This window comes from Narcine bancroftii, chromosome 4 (assembly GCF_036971445.1).
Source record: "Narcine bancroftii isolate sNarBan1 chromosome 4, sNarBan1.hap1, whole genome shotgun sequence".
Lineage (NCBI taxonomy): Eukaryota > Metazoa > Chordata > Chondrichthyes > Torpediniformes > Narcinidae > Narcine > Narcine bancroftii.
In genome coordinates this window covers 87759350-87772973 of record NC_091472.1, presented here as the reverse complement: position 1 = coordinate 87772973, position 13624 = coordinate 87759350, and the positions used below count along the sequence as shown (strand labels likewise).

Sequence of the window (13624 nt, the reverse complement as noted above, 5' to 3'; positions counted from 1 at the left end):
CCAACTCTGTATCCTGTCTATATCCCATTGTAACCTACAATAACCCTTTACACTATCCACAACATCTCCAACATTCATGTCATTTATAATCTTATTAACCCATCCCTTCACTTCCTTATCCATTTCATTTATAAAAACATAAAATGCAAGGGTCTGCAGAACACCACTCGTCACCGACCTCCAGCCAGAATATGCTCGACCTTCTACCACACTCTACCTTATGCGGGCAAGTGAATTCCAAATCCATGTAGCAAAGTTTCCATGCCTCATGACTTTCTGCATAAGCCTACCATGGAGAACGTGGTCAGATACCTAACTGAAATTCACGTACATCACATCCTTTGGTCTACCTTCATCAATCTGTTTTTGTCACCTCCTCAAAAAACTCAATTAGTTTTGTGAGGCACAACCTGCCCCTCATGAAGCTGCACTTATTATCCCTAATAAAACTATATTTCTTCAAATGCTCATAAATCCAGTCCCTAAGAATACTCTCTAGTGACATGAGACTGGAGAGAAATGTCCTTTGACTCATCTCACTCTCTCCAGGTCAAAGGGATAGCCATGGGTTCCTCCATGGGCTCCAACTATGTCTACTTTTCTGTTGGCTACAATCAATACAGACAAAGTCCCTCAACTCTTCCTCTGCTACATTAACAACTACTTTAATGCTGCCTTATGCACCCATGATGAGCTTGTTGACTTTATCCACTTGGTTCTATTTGCTGCAATAGCAGGTATCTCCTAGTGATCACCCACTTCTACTCCCCACCCCCATTCCCTTGCCAACATGTCTGTCCATGGTCTCATGGGCTGCTAGACTAATGCTGCCAGCAAATAGGAGGGGCAACATCTCATATTCCGTCTTGGCTCCCTCCAACCAGATGAAATTAACCAATTTTTCTGGTTTCCCTTAGCACTCCTCCTCCATATTTTCCTATGACTCCTTTCCTCCAGCTCTGTCACTCTCCACTTTTCCTTCTGTCTCCTTTACCCCAGCTTAGCATTCACAGAGCAAACCCCTCCCCCCCATTCAATTCTCCCCTTTCCTTTCACCTAGCCTCCTTTTCCATATCCAATTAATACCTTTTGTCTGTTGGTCTGTACTCCTCCCCCTGCCTGATTCAGACACTTGCCTGGTTTTCACTTGCATCTTGAAGAAGGGCTTGGGCCCGTAATATTGGTTACTGTATATATTTTTACTCCCTGTGGACGCTGCAAAACCTGTTGAGTTCCTCATACATTTCTGTGTTTTTACTGACATAAGACTCACTGGTCTATAATTTCCACGGTTCTCTCTATTACCTCTCTGAGAAATTGAATATTTGCCATCTCTCAATCCTCCAGTATCATTTCTGCCCCAGCATTCTCTTCCCTCATTTTCCCCAGTAACCTGGGTGTATCTCGTCCAGCCCTAGGGTCTTATCTATCCTGATGTTTCTCAGAAGCTCCAATACCACCAGATTCTTTGACATCACACATTACCTTGCTCTATGCTGACCTCACATGCATCAAGATCTTTATCCCTGGTGAAGACTAAAACAAAGTGTCCATTAAGGGCATCCCTATCTCCTCTGCCTCCATTGCATCGTTCCTGTTTTGTCCTTGAGCGTTTCTACCATCTCTCTCCATGTAGAATGCCTTGGGTCTTTAATCCTACTTGCCAAGACATTCTCATATCACATTCTGGTTCTTCTGAGTCCTTCTTTAGTTATTTCCTTGATACAGTCATGAGCCTTTCTTCCTAAGCCATGTGAATGCTTCCTTCAGCCACTTGACAAAATGCTTCACCTCTCCTGTTAACCATGGTACCATTTTTCTTTTTAAAATATTTTTATTGAGTTTAACATGTAAATCTGACATAGAAAGTCTATTAATAAAACAAATAACAAGTCATATACATAGATGTATATAGATAGAAAATAAGTAAAACTACATTAGACTATTCCTTGATCTAAACAAAGGGTAAGTTCTGTTTAATTTAATGATATGATCCTTGACAACTATATTAAACCCATATTTAATCTTAAAAAAGGAATAGAAAGAAAAAAACCCCTAAAACTAAATCTAATCTATCCACTGCCTCTAATCAAAGTTACCTTATAGAGAATGTTGTAAAGATATGGATCAAAGAGCAACCTTCAGACACTAGACAGAGAATCTCCAAAGCATCCAAACTTCCTAAATCTTTCATTCATGATAGTATTTTATGAATGGGCCCCACGTCTTTTCAAATTGAAACTTTCTGTCTTTAATATTGTATCTAATTTTCTCCAAGCTTAAATAGGGCATAACATCATGTAACCAAGGTGAAGATTCATCTTTCCACTTCATTAAAATTGCTCATCTGGCTATCAACATGATAAAAGCTCAAATTTTCTCCTGGGAATGCAGACAGAGGTATATCGCAAGAAAAAAAAACAAACAAATAAATTAAATGGTATAGTTTATTTTGATGTTAAAAATCATTGATAAAGTTTGGAAAATATTTTCCCAAAATCTTTCTAAATTGGAGCACTCCCAAAAATATGAATCAGTGAAGCTTCAAATATTTTACACTTCTCACATAGTGGATCAACATCTGCATAAAAACAAGATAATTTCAGTTTAGTTTAGTTTATTTATTTATATAGCACATTTAAAACAACTCATGCTAACCAAAGTTCAGTACAGATCAAAAAGACATCACAACTATTTAAAGTACAGAATAAAACTAATATGAGAGATTAGATCACAATCAGGTGCATGAGGAGAACTCAAAATACTAGAGAATAAAAGTACATCTTCAATCTGGATATAAAAGAGTTGATGGAAGGAGCTGATATGATAGAAGGAGGAATGTTGTTCCACAGTTTGGGGGCTACAATAGTGAAGGTGCGATCTCCTCTGAGTTTATGATTTGAGCGCAGAACAGCCAAGCGCTCCAAATTAGCTGAAATGAGGGGTCTTGAAATGGAGTTAGGAGACTCATGATATAAGAGTGGGCTAGCCCATTAAGGGCCTTATAGACAAATATGAGAACTTTAAAATAAATTCTGAACCGTACTGGCAGCCAATGGAGGGAGCCCAGAATAGGAGTTTCATGGTCCCTCTTCTTGGCACCTGTCAAGGCCTGGCATTCTGAACCAGTTGCAGGTGGGATAATGAACTCTGACTAATCCCAGTATATAAAGAGTTAGAATAGTCTAAATGGGAGAACATAAGGGTGTAGATAGCTTTCTCATAGATAACTAACCTTTAAATTAAAGGAATAATTTGATTTTTGGCAATAGTGCAAAGATGGAAAAAGCTAGATTTTTACTACTGCATTAACTTGTTTATCGAACTTGAAGATAGAATCAAATATCGCATCAAGGAATTTGACATGGGGTTTAATGATGGTCGATAAGTTACTAATACTTTTGGAGATAATTTTGGTAGAATTAGGAGGTCCAAATAGGATACTTTCAAATTTGTCTTCATTTCGCTGTAAGAAATTTTGAGTAATCAACACTTTGTCCTCTAGACAGTTAGTGAGGCTGGCGATCTTTGATTGGTCATTAGGGTTCAAGGGAAGATAGAGCTGAGTATCAATGGCAGAGCAGTGGAAAGAGATGCCATGTTTTTGAATGACATAACCAAGGGAAGCATGTATAAAGAAAAGAGAATAGGGCCTAGGATAGAGCCTTGTGGGACCCTAAACGAAAGGGTAACTGAGGAAGATGAAAATTTGCTCATATTAACTGAGAAAGTTCCATCATTAAGATATGATTTAAACCAGTTCAAGGCCATGCCAGGACATTGACACCATACCTGAGATGGTCTATTAAAATAGTGTGATCCACAGTATTGAACGCTGCACTAAGATCCAGGAGAATTAGAATGGGGGAGCCACCTGAGTCAGGAGAAAGGAACAGGTCATTATAGATTTAGTAAAGCTGACTGTGTGCTATGGTGGGCTTTATAACCTGACTGAAATCTTTCAGATGTGTTGTTTTGATGAGGGTAGGGCCATAATTGGCTATGAAGAACTTTTTCAAGGACCTTTGACAGGAATAGTTTAGAAACAGGTCTGTAACATTTGGGTGTGGTGGCGTCTAAGTTGGGGTTTTTTCAAGAGGGGCTGGACCACAGCACTCTTGAAGCAAATTGGAACAGTACCAGTGGCCAGGGAACTGTTAATAATCGAAAGAATGCTAGGATCAGCTATGTTGAAAGCGTCCTTTGGTGGGGAGTAGGGATAATGTCAAGGAGGCAGGTTGTAAGTTTCATGGAGGACACAATCTTTCTATGGGTAAGTAGTGTGATGGGACTAAAACAACAGGTTAGATGAACAGAACTGTGGTACATTTAAGTTATGGGTGGGATGGTGGGGGGAAGAGGGGAGGGAAATATTTATCCTGATCCTCAACTTTTTTTATGAAGAATTTTTAAAATTCTTTGCATTTGGTAAGAGATGCATCAGAGTTGGTATTGGGTGTGGGACCAATAACTGAGTTGATGGTACTGAGCGAGACCTTGGGATTATGAGAGTTGTTGAAAATTAGTTTAGCCAAATGTTTTGTTCTTTTAGCTTTTACTGTTTCCTGTTATATGTGCAGTTTGAACACATGTGTTCTATGATTCACCTTAAATTGTAATAAGCAATGCCTTGCACAAAATGAGGAATCATTAATCAAGCTGAGTGTAGAGCACCAATCTTCATCTGAAAATGTTATATTCAAATCACGTTCCCAATCATTCTTAATCCCAGCCATTGAGGCTGATCTTAAATCCAGTATGTCGCTATAAATACATGATATTAATCCTCCGTGAATGAACAGTAAGTCAAAAAATAAATCAAGAATGTTTGTATTTGAGATTCGATGAAGATCAGAAAGATAACTTATAAATATCTAAAAAATTGTATATTAGGAAGATTAAATTTCACTGATAATTGTTCAAAATAGGCAAAGTTATCTTCAATAAAAATATTTTTATAACTTTTAATGTCTAATCTATACCAATCCTTAAAACTGCATCTAACACAGGCAGCTGAAAAAGATGGTTATCTATCATGGGACTCGCAGGAGAGAAACTATTATAATCAAAAAATTTCTAAATTGAGCCCATATTCTCAACCTATTTCTCATTATCGGATTGTGTCAATTTAGAAAAGGAAAAGGGTAAATAAAGAACCTAAAATTACCAATGTAGATGATTTTTTAGAAAACTTTAGTTCCATTTATATTCAAGAAGGGCAATTCACTAATTTATAAAAATGTAACAATAAGAGTAGATTACATATATTAATCATCAATAACATAATCTAAAATTTAAAGTGATAATCCCCTGTTCCTTTTTAGTCTTTTGAAGATGGGCTTTATTTATACGTGGTTGTTTTCCCTGCCATACGTATGAAGAAATAATCAAATCTAATGAGGTAAAGAAGGATTTAGGAATGAAAATTGGTAAAGCTTGAAAGAAGTACAAAGGTTTAGGTAAAATTTTTATTTTACTGAAATTGATACGTCTAATCATTGTAATAGATAAGGGTGACCATCCTGATAATAGTACCTTAATCTGAATAAGTAATAACAAAAATTTTCTTTCAATAATTTTTTATAACTTCTCATAATTTTTCTTCATAAATTCATAAATATTGGAGTGAGTCTTTAACTATTTTAAATGCATAATAGTTTAGGGGTAATAGTTCACTCTTGCATAAATTTAATTTATAACGCATAAACTGGCTAAATTGGGCAAGCAAAGTTAATATATTCGGTTTAGAAACCTCAGGATTTGAAATAAAAGTAAAAGATCATCTGCATAAAGAGATACTTTATGTTCAACTGCACTTCTGGTTATTCTTTTAAATTGTCTATGCTGTCAAAGAGTAAAAGATAGAGGTTCCAGTACCATATCAAAGAGCAAAGGGCTTAAAGGCCATTTTTTCCAAGTTCCCCTATAAAGCCTAAACATTTTCAATTGTTGTGAATTACAATGAATTGAAGCCAAAGGACATGAATATAGTAATTTAATCCACTTAATGAATTCTAGACTGAAATTGAATTTTCCTAAAATAGCAACTAAATATTCCATTCCACCCAATCAAACATTTTCTCAGCATCTAATGAAAGAACACATTCCATCGCTGGTGTGGAAAGTAAATACAAGATATTCAATAATTGATGTATGTTATAATAAGAATAATATTTAATAAAATCAGTTTGGTTGGAATTGATAATGATTGGTAGAATATTTTCTAATCTATGCACTAGAACTTTAGATAAAATCTTCATATCTACATTAAGTAATGAAATAGCTCTATAAGATGCACATTCTATTGTTTATTTCCATTTTTTCAGAATAAAATATACTAGCCTCATTAAAAGATGAGGAAAGCTTTTTATCTTTAAATGATTCATCAAGCACAGTGCTTAAGTAAATCATTTGGAGAATGATGTATAAAATTCAACAGAAAAAATGCTTGGCCCTGGAGATTTACCAGACTTTAAAGAGGAAATAGCAAGGGATAACACAAAGATCATCATCAATGGCCCAGCAATCTCTTCCCTCACTTTCCTGAGCAACCTGGGTGTACCTCATCCAGCACTGGGGTCATATCTATCCTGATGTTTCTCAGAAGATCCAACCCTACCAGTTTCTTAACTTTTGACATCACACAGTACCCTGCTCTTTGCTGACCTCACATGCATCAAGATCGCTGTACCTGGTGAAAATTAAAACAAAATGTTCATCAAGGACATCCTCATCTCCTCTGCCTCTGTGCCTAGTTCCCAATTTATCTTTTAGAATTCCTTCCCTCTCTCTCCATGTAGAAAACCTTGGGTCTTCTTTAATCCTTCTTGCCAAGACATTCTCATGTCACCTTTTAATTCTTCTGAGTCCCCTCTTCAGTTCTTTCCTTGTAACTGTATAATTCTTTATTCCTAAGCTGTGTGAATGCTTCCTTCATCCACTTGACTAAATGCTCCTCCTTCACCATAACATCTATTCCCTGCCTCAATAGGTCAAGTCCATTCAGAACTCCATCAAAGTGATCTCTAAACATGCTCCACATTTCTGGTGCGTATTTCCTTGAGAGCATCATTTCCCAACTTGTACTCCCAAGTTCCTGTCTAATACCATCATAATTTACCCTTCCCCAATTAAACTCTTTACCATTTTGTATGCTCATATGCTTGTCCATAACCATGATAAAGTTCAAGAAGTTGTGGTCACTATCTCCCAAATACTTGCCCATCTGTAACCTGATGAGGATCCAATATTTGTACAATCGAATATGGCCTCTTGTTGGGTCAACCTGTCCACATCCTGTGATACGATTCCTTCTTGGACACACCTCGCAAATTCTGCCCCATCTAACCCTTTTACACTGAGGAAGTATCAATGAATATTTGGGAAGTTGGTCTTACCCATGACAAAATCCCTGTTATTTTTTCCCCTTTCAAAAAACAACTGCCCAGCTATCTGCTCTTTGGTGGCCTGGAGGTTTTGTTAGGCCAATAAAATACTGACAATATTTTTCCCTCTGCTTCTGTCTTTCTCCCACACTGTCTCAGTAAATGACCCCTCTATAATGTCCTTCCTTTCTGCAGCTGTGATACTATCCCTGATTCGTAATATCATCCACCCCTCTCTTTTAACTTTTGAAACCTCAGAATTACAAGCAGTCAATTCTGTCCTTGCAACAGCCAAGCCTCTGTGATGGCCATAAAGTTGGAATTCCATGCACTGATCCAAACTCTAAATTCATCACCTTATTCTTAAAACCTTTTGCATTTAAATAAATACTTTTCAACAAACTGACTGACTTCATTTATGCCCTATACACTGTCCTTCTTCACAGTCTCTGTCCATTGCATCTACCATTCCACCAATTGCCCCGTCGTTTAACATAATATTCTGGTTTCCACCTTCCTGCCTATCTAGTTTAAACCCTCCCCAACAGCTGAACCAAATCTTTCCTCAAGTCTATTGATTCGTATTGAGTTCAGGTGCAACCCATCCCTTTTGTACAGGTCATACCTTCTCTAAAAGAGATCCCAATGATCCACAAATCTGAACCCTTGTCCTCTGCACCAAGTCTACACTTAATTTCTATCTTCATCTACTTTCTTTTCTTTTTTGATGATTAATTTATGATGCTATTTGCCACTTATGTCATTCATTTATATATAAACAATGATATTGCACAAAATATGGTTGTGTTGGAAGTATAAAATGCAAAACTGAGTGAATATTCCATTCCCCATGTGACACTTTGACTAAAAATTCTTCCAAGTCAAATTACAGAAAAAAACAAAATCATTTTGGATTTAAAAAAAAAATCAACCATGATTCTTTAATACTTGCAAATTAGATTTGCAACATTATAAATGCATGTAAATATCTGAATTTGAGATAAAGCTCCTTCAGTTCAATCCCATATTCTGAACACTCCTAAATCTTCTTATCCACATTGCTTGATGCATCCAAGAATACCTCATGAAAAAGCCAGCCTTAAATACTCTGTTTCACTTCATGACTTGACCTGTGTTGGTGAAGCCTGCTGTGAATCATTCATTCAAGGAATTGCACATACATGGACATCTCGTGACTCTAGTGACTGTATTTTCTGGTTTGCTTTGCTTTTAGCTGAAAATTAATTTGGCTGAGGAAACTCTCACATCTGAAGCCCAGGGCACTAGAAAGCAACTGGGCAAATGGAGAAAAAGTTACCTGTATGAGAACGACACAGAAAGTGCATAAAGATAGAGAATATACTGAAGGACAGTGTGATAAATGAAAGTGGAACAGGGAAGGTGATGTGCAGGGGGTGAATAAACACATTTAGCCACAACGACATCAACTTTCATACCATTAATCTAATTAAAAAGCGTGGGAGCATTGTCAAACAAAAATTGTTTTTTAAAAAAATATAAATACAATGGATTAATAGTGTCAGTTAAGAGCTCGCTCTTTACAGCATTCAAGCAGTTGCTGTGTAATACCTCAAAAATCAATACTAATTTCTTGAATGTATATGTTCTGTGTAATGTTTACAACTGAGAAGTTGAATTGTTTATTGTGAAAGTTTGTGTTGCATGCTGTCCAGGCAAGTCAAGTACGAATAATAAAACAAAGTACAGAATAGGATATAATATAATAATAATTCAAAAATTGCAGGGTGTGGTGTTACTAGGACAAAGAGCAGCATATGGAGAAAAGTCCAGTGAGGCAGTGCAGGGAAATCATCTTTTACTAATAAGGGGTCCATTTGAGTCTGATTCTAAAAACAGGAAAAGAACTGTCCCTGAATCTTCTGCATGACAGAAATGGGAAGAAAAGAATGTGGCGGAGTTAGAGTGAATCCTTTGAATTATTGACAGCTTTCCTGAAACAGTGAGAATTTTAGGTGGAGTTAAAAGAGGGGTGGGTTGTGGGGTGGGGGGGGTGGGGGGTGGGTGTTAGTTTTCATTCCGGCCTCAGCTGTGTGCATGATTCACTTCAGTTTCTTGCAGTCTTGGCAGAGCAGTTCCTGTTCCGAGCTGTTTTACATCCAGACAGGATTCTTTCTATGGTTCCTTTGTCACAATTGGTAAGAGGCACATAAAAAGGTTTTGTGATCATGATACAGAACAAATCATCCACAGACAATATATCATTTGTTGTCATGTATATTGTTATTGCACAAATATATTTGTATGTACAGTTGTGTTAAAGATTGAGAGGGAGAGAAGTGGTTTGACCTGTACAAGAGCATTGAATTTTAAACTTTGTTCATTTCACAGTAAAATCAGAGGGAAAAGGGACATATGGAGATGGAGTTGTGTGTGTAGAGACAAAATGGCTATTGATCCTGGAATAGGATTGCTAAACTCATTCATTTTTATCAACAGGAGGGTTATAAAAATTCATCACTTACTTGAAAATTTGAGAAGTCTGAGAAAAATAGAAAGCAGGGCGCTTACCAAGAATTATAACCAAAATCACTTCGATCTCATTGAAATGTGCTCTCACATTACTAGATTTGGGGAGAATATGGGTATAAGCTTTATTTTTAATTGCCCCACCATTGTGCCCGAACACTATCTCTGGAATTCACTTCCTAAATCTGTCTGCAACTTTATTATTCCCTCATGGGTTGTGAGGGAGGGAAGAGTTGATTGATGTACAGAATGTAGGTCAACATAACATTGTGGGCCGAAGGGCCCATACTGTGTTGTACATTTTAAGATGCTCTTTTTAAAAAAAACTGTGTATTTGACAACTCTCTTAATATGAATACAACATCAAATTTTGTTTGAGTATTACTATCGTGAGGAGTCTTAGGTTGCTTTATTATGTTACTAGGTTATAAATTTCAAGTTTTTATTCTAATCACATCTATGAACCCAACATGCTTCTAGTTAAGTCAGTATCAGAATCCCTACATTTTCCTATATTCCTGAAATATTACTTTACTGCTGGATGGCTCTGTTTTCTGAGGAAGTTAGTAATGTTAAATGGACTGCTTTGTGTGGTGGCAATCCCAAATATGATTACTGACTCCAGAAGATGGTGGTGTACGTATAATTGAGCAACATTTGTTTGTCAATTCAATTACCACAGGAATGATTGTGAGATCCTCAAAGGCATAAAAGCTTGAATATTTTAATTCAAGTAATATAATTCTACATTGGTTTTAAGTAAATAGTCCACTATTTACTAACAAAGCAACAAACCCAATGCAAATCTTAAATTGCAACATTTCATAAGGAAAAAAGCTTTCTCTACATTAAAGAAAATTTAGTCAATACACAAAAATGCTGGAGCAACTCAGCAAGTCCCACAGCATCTCGAGGAGGCCATGGCATCTAACCAACATTTTGGACCTGAGCTCTTCGTCAAGGTATGACAAAGGGCTCAGGCCCAAAATGTTGGTTATATCTCTTTGCCTCTTATGGTGGCTGCAGGACCTGCTGGTTTCTCCAGCATTTTTGTGACTTGACTTCAATCACAGCATCTAAATACTTTCTTGTTTTATGGAATTGTATGTGTTATTTGTTATTATGGAACATAACTGGGATTTTGATGTTAACAAAAGCACAGCTCTGCTCTGTTGAACCCAAGGATTTGAAAATAATTACATCTATAGCAAGAATACTTCAATCCAGCCTTTCAAGGCAAAATGCTCATGCTCTAAAAATGCATTATACGTATATTCACGCTTATAAATCCCTGATCTATTTAAGAAGTTAGAATGATTCACCATGTTGCAACCACAGCAACAACTTGCTGTTATTTAATATTTTTAATGAAGTAAAATGTCCTGAGGCTGTCCAGAGTTGGGATTATAAACAAAATCTGTTGTTAAATCTCATAAGAATATGATATAAGCACGTACATTTCAGTGCTATATTCCGAACACTCCTAAATTTTCTCCCCCACCTTCCTTGATGCATCTGTAATGCCTAATGAACATCCTTGGCCTTAAACACTTCACTATATTTAACTCCACAGCTTGACTTGTGTAGCTGGGGCTTGACAAGAGTAATACATATAAGAACTTACATGTGTAGGGAGTTCTTTAACTGTCAGCAGTTCCTGTTTCTGCTTGCCTATGTTCCTTTTGGCAGAAATTAACTTAATTGAGGAAAGCTCTTGCTTCTGAAGCCCAAGCTGCTAGAAAGATACGTGGATAAAGAGAAAGCTATAGAAAATATTAGGGCAAGCTTAAAAAAAAACAACAGTCAATAAAAGAGGCAGTGGTATAACTAATGGAAATTGCCTCCAGAATTCCAGAGACCTGGGTTCATTTCTGACATTTGGTGTAGTCTGTGTGAAATTTGTATGTTCTCATTGTGACTGTGTGGGTTTCCTCTGAGATGTCCAGATTTAAAGGGCAAATCCCACTTAGTGTGAAGGTGAATGGTAGAATCTGGTGTAAATTGTTGGGAATCTGAGGGGAATAAAATACGAGATTAATTTAGGATTAGAGTAAATTGGCATGGACTTGGTAGACCAGAAGATGTTTTTCTCTTCTATGTAACTCCATGACTCCAATCGTGAAGCAGCTTGAGGAGCCCTTTCAGCTGTGGAATTGGAGCTGATTCTTTTAAAAAGCAATCCAGTTATTTCCCTCCTATTAATTCACTTTTTTTTTTCTTGTGAGGTATTTGTAGAAATTTTGTTTGAAGGTTAATATGAAATCTACAACTTGATTTTGAATCTGCATGTACTAGCTGACCGTGCTTTTCAAATCCAAACCATTTTTGTGTAAAAATGCTTCTCCTCATTCTACCTCTGGTTTCTCTGGACATTGATCATATTTTTGTTTTTTTTGCATTTTCATCAGTTGAAACAATTTACCTTTATTAAATCTAAATAAATTATTCACAATTTTGAATACCTTTATCAAATCTGCCCTTAGAATTCTAAGATCAGAAGCTAACAACTCAATCTACTCCATCCATGTAACAGTAATCTTGGAAGCATTTCAGTAGCTACTATATCCTCTCTAAGCTCTTTTCATTCTTTCCAAAGAAAGAGACCCAGGGCCCAGAATTAAATATAGTAATCCATCAGGGATAAACTAATGTTTTACATTATTGGTCTCCCTAAGCCCAGAATCCTAGGTGGTTTATAAAATGTTTGCCTAATTTTTCATCCACTTTCAAAAATAACTGAACTTACAAGCTAGGTCTCTTTGCATTTGCACTCCTTTAAAATTCTATCATTTTTGTTTTTGAATCTTTCTAAATGATCCCTGTCAAAATGTATCCCCTCACACTTTTTACTGCATTGAATTTCATCTGCCATCTGTCCACCTACGCCACCAACTTGTCTGCACCTTCCTGAAACCTATTGCCATCCTCATTTTTACAACATTGCCAAGTATTGTGTCATGTGTCCCTAATATCTTAGTCATCGAGATAAAAAAATCAGAAAGAACAGTTGTTCTCAAATTGAACCCAGAACCAAAAATAATATTTATTACAGCAGCGTTTACTGACCTTCAAGTCATTTTGAACTAACTTTGCTTGTCCCTTCTTGGCTATGGGCTTCAATTCTGCACTTAGCCTTGTGCTTGTTTTTCTTACAGCATAGAAAGTGGTTAATCAGTCACTCCCATTCCCCATACTTTCATTCAGCAGTTTGTTTCGCATCCACTTCATGTCATCACTTATGCTGGAATAAGGAAGGCAGGTTGCGTGGTTTCGGAGTCTGCCGGAGTGCTGGAGGTGAATCCATGGACACGGTGATTCTGGGGATCCTCGTTTGCTCTCTTTCGCTGACTCTAAGAAGCATTGGGGCAATGTCTGCTGATGGCAAATCTTTGCTTTACAGTAGAAAAAAGGAAATTTCATGCAATATATTTTCTGTTTTATTACATGACAAAAGAACCTTGAACATGCAGGAGTCTCGTAGAAGAAGCAGACCCCTGACTAATTAATTAGCAGAATATTTCTCTGCTTTGCAATATTTCAACATGCAATGAATTATCTCAAGGCTCTAGTCCTTCAAAGTGTTGTCACCCCATTGGTTTTAAATTGTAATTTTTCAAAAATTATATATCTGAGATGTATACATTGCTGGCTAATGATAATTGACCTCAATAATGTGATGGTGAGCCAACATCCCAAACTGATGCACCCTTGTGCAGGAGGTGTTCCAACAA

At 36.7% G+C, this 13624-nt stretch overlaps 1 long non-coding RNA gene across 1 annotated transcript; it reads right to left on the bottom strand.

The window, feature by feature from the left end:
• Nucleotides 1-3792: 3792 nt before the first annotated feature.
• LOC138759891 (uncharacterized) lies at nt 3793-13043 on the bottom strand. The gene is made up of 3 exons (XR_011355202.1): nt 12960-13043; nt 11518-11628; nt 3793-3874 (listed from the first exon to the last, which is right to left on the bottom strand). It is a non-coding gene; the product is annotated as an uncharacterized lncRNA (long non-coding RNA).
• Between the last annotated feature and the right edge of the window lie 581 nt (nt 13044-13624).